The 3337-nt window shown below is 57.7% G+C and overlaps 1 pseudogene; it reads right to left on the bottom strand.

Moving 5' to 3' along the window:
* Positions 1-210: 210 nt before the first annotated feature.
* Positions 211-3337, bottom strand: part of LOC147121631 (large ribosomal subunit protein eL36 pseudogene) — a 3831-nt pseudogene continuing 704 nt past the window's right edge.

The raw sequence follows: 3337 nt of genomic DNA, 5'->3' as shown, positions 1-3337 counted from the left end.
GAACGTGAGCTTTCTTTGCTCAATTTATATACAGACTAGCTGGAGTGCCCGGCGGTGCCGAGGGTTTTTTGAGGGCATGTTGTTATGAAAAGTAGAAATAATTTTTATCTTTATTTATATATATATAGAAAAGGATCTGTCCATCTGTTTGATCAATTGCATTCCCCTCTATTTGCACACAGGATTATCAGCTATTACTGTCCCATGTCTAATTTATTTATTTATTTATTTTAACTTTGAAATAACTTTAATGGTAGCAAATTTGTACAGATTAATCTTTCTTTGCAGCTGCCTTTCTCATTGCTGCCAGCACATTGCTGAGTTCTTCTCTCTTCCTCTTGGCACGGATGTGGGTACCAACTCGCTTTTTGATGAATTTGAGTGTGCACGCTTGTCTTTAGAGACCTTCAGCAATTCCATTGCACGCCTTTCATAGGGGGCAAAACCACATACCTCACGGATCAGATCTCTGACAAACTTGGTGTGCTTGGTCAGGCGCCCTCTTGTGCGGCACTGCCTTGGGCTGGTCTCATTCTTGGTGACAGGGTGTGTCGCCTGCTGCACGCACACCCTGTGCCTGTCCCGTGTGTGCGTGATGTCCCTTCCAGCCGACGACGTCGCCCCGGGTGACACCAGCTTCCGCTCGGCTCCGTCCCGCCCCGCCAGCCTTCACCAAGATGGCGGCGTTGGTTCCGCTGGGCTCCGTCCCGCCCCGCCAGCCTCTACCAAGATGGCGGCAATGGCTCCGCTCGGCTCCGTCCCGCCAGCCTTTACCAAGATGGTGACAATGGCTCCGCTCAGCTCCGTCCCACCCCGCCAGCCTTTACCAAGATGGCGGTGATCACAGGCCGCTGGTTTGGAATCGAGCCCAGCGGGACGGGCGGTGCCTAGCTCGAGCGTGGCTGGCGAGGAGAGGCCGAGGCTTCGAGGCCTCAGGCCTGCAGGCAGGTCATCCACTGCCGAGGGGGGCAAAGCCCGAGTCCCCGGCGCACGGCCGCAAATCGAGCCGAGCCCCGGGACAGGGCCGAGGGGGGGAAAGCCCGAGTCCCCGGCCTGCGGCTGCAAACAGAAAAAGAGCTTACCTACAGGGTTCAGCTGGGGATCCGTTATCTTAAAATGCCTCATAAAACGTTAAACGCGAACTTAGTGTATCATGCACTCCTTTGCAAATGGATTTTTTTTTCTGTTAAAACCAACTTTTTTTTGCTGGAAATCTATATTTCATATCATTTAATCCCCATCTGCATCGTTTCTGGCATTGCCTCCAGTGGTTGATGTGTCAATACTAATGAATCAACAATTTCCTCACCTCCATTACCATTTTATTAGCTTGAGGCCCGGCAGGTGTTTAATGGCCGCCGCTCAGCTCCCGCTCCCGCACTAACAGCAGTTTGAAGGATTAGGCCCCGCCTACCCCATAGGATTGGTCAACCATCACGTCACTCAACGCTAATGAGCGGTAGGATTGGTCAAACGCTAATGAGCGGATGTTTGAACGTTTTTTGTATGCTGTCCAAACAATTTTTGTCTGACCAAAAATTAAATATGCCTAGGAGACTCCGCTAATCATAAGCTTTCTTTTGATATAACATATGTGTAGGTACGCTCTATAACTTTTGAGTGTATAGCGGACAGACAGACAGACAGACAGACGGATGGACCAGTTTATTATACACTAGCTGGAGTGCCCGGCGGTGCCGAGGGTTTTTTGAGGGCATGTTGTTGTTGGAAGAGAGAGAGAGAGAGTTGGAAGAGAGAGAGAAAGAGACTGGGGGGAGTAGAGAGAGACGGGGGGGAGAGAGAGAGACTGGGGGGGAGAGAGAGAGAGACTGGGGGGAGAGAGAGAGAGACTGGGGGGGAGAGAGAGAGATAGAGACTGGGGGGGAGAGAGAGAGAGAGAGACTGGGGGAAGAGAGAGAGACAGAGAGAGAGGAAAAGAGAGACAGAGAGAGAGTGGGAGAGAGAGACAGAGACAGAGGGAAGGAGAGAGAGACAGAGAGGGAAGGAGAGAGAGAGAGAAGGAGAGAAATGGGAAAGGGGTGGGGGGAAAGGGGTGGGGAGGAAAGGGGTGGGGGGAAGTGGTGGGGGGAAAGGGGTGGGGGAGGGGAGGGGGGAGGGGGAAGAGGGAGAATGGGGGAAGGGGGTGAAGGGGGAAGGGGGAGGAGGGGGGTGAAGGGGGGAGGGGGGAGGGGAGGGGAGGGGGGAAGGGGGGAAGGGAAGGGGGGAAGGAGGGGGGAAGGGGGGGTGTGGTGGGGGGTGGGAAGGGGGGGTTTGGGAGGGAAGGGGGTGTGTGGGAGGGGGGGAAAGGGGGTGGGAAGGGGGTGTGGGGGGAAAGGGGGGTGGGAAGGGGGTGTGGGGGGAAGGGGATGTGGGGGAAGGAGGGGGGAAGGGGGGAAGGGAGGGCGGAGCCAGCAGACCCTCTCCCCTCTCCCCTCTGCCAGTGTTGAGAGATGGAGAGAGAGACAGAGAGTGAAGGAGAGAGAGGGAATGAGAGAGAGACAGAGAGAGAGGGAGAGAGAGACAGAGAGAGAGAGGGAGAGAGAGAGACAGAGACAAGGAGAGAGAGAGACAGAGAGTGAAGGAGAGAGAGAGGGAAGGAGAGAAAGGGGAAAGGGGTGGGGGAAAGGGGTGGGGGGGAAAGGGGTGGGGCGGAAGGGGGGAAGGGGGATAGGAGGGGGAAGGGAAAGGGGGGAAGGGAAAGGGGGGAAAGGGAAGGGGGAAGGGAAGAGGGGGGAGGGGGGAAGGGGGGAGGGGGAAGGGGGGGTGGGGGGGAGGGGGTGTGTGGGAGGGGTGGGAAGGGGGGTGTGGGGGGGCAAGGGGGAAGGGGGCGGTGGGAGGGGGGAAAGGGGGGGTTGGGAAGGGGGTGTGGGGGGGAAAGGGGGGTGGGAAGGGGGTGTGGGGGGAAGGGGGTGTGGGGGAAGGAGGGGGGAAGGGGGGGGAAAGGGAGGGGGGGAGCCAGCAGATCCTCTCCCCTCTGCCAGTGTTGAGAGTTGCGCTGCCGGCAGTTGGAGAAGGCTAGGCCCCGGGGCCTCCGGGAACACCTGCACTGACATGGCCCAGCCGAGCCCAGCGCCCCGGGCAACCCGAGCTCCGCAGCCGCCATTCTGCCACAGGTCACGAAGCACCCGAGCCCAGCACCGGCGATGGCTCCACGGTACCACCCCGCCAGCCTTTACAAAGATGGTGGCGATCACAGGCGCTTGTTGAGTGGGATGGAGGTGCCTAGCTCGGGTGTGGCTGGGGAGGAGAGTCCGAGGCTTCAAGGCCTGCAGGTGGGGTAACTCTGGAAGGTTGCGGCACCCGGCGGAGGTAGCGAGTCAAGAGGAAAAAAAGGGTG

This window comes from Somniosus microcephalus, chromosome 3 (genome assembly GCF_052327205.1).
Source record: "Somniosus microcephalus isolate GS21.2 chromosome 3, FLI_Smic_1.0, whole genome shotgun sequence".
Taxonomy (NCBI): Eukaryota; Metazoa; Chordata; class Chondrichthyes; order Squaliformes; family Somniosidae; genus Somniosus; species Somniosus microcephalus.
This window is presented reverse-complemented; position numbering and strand designations above follow the sequence as displayed.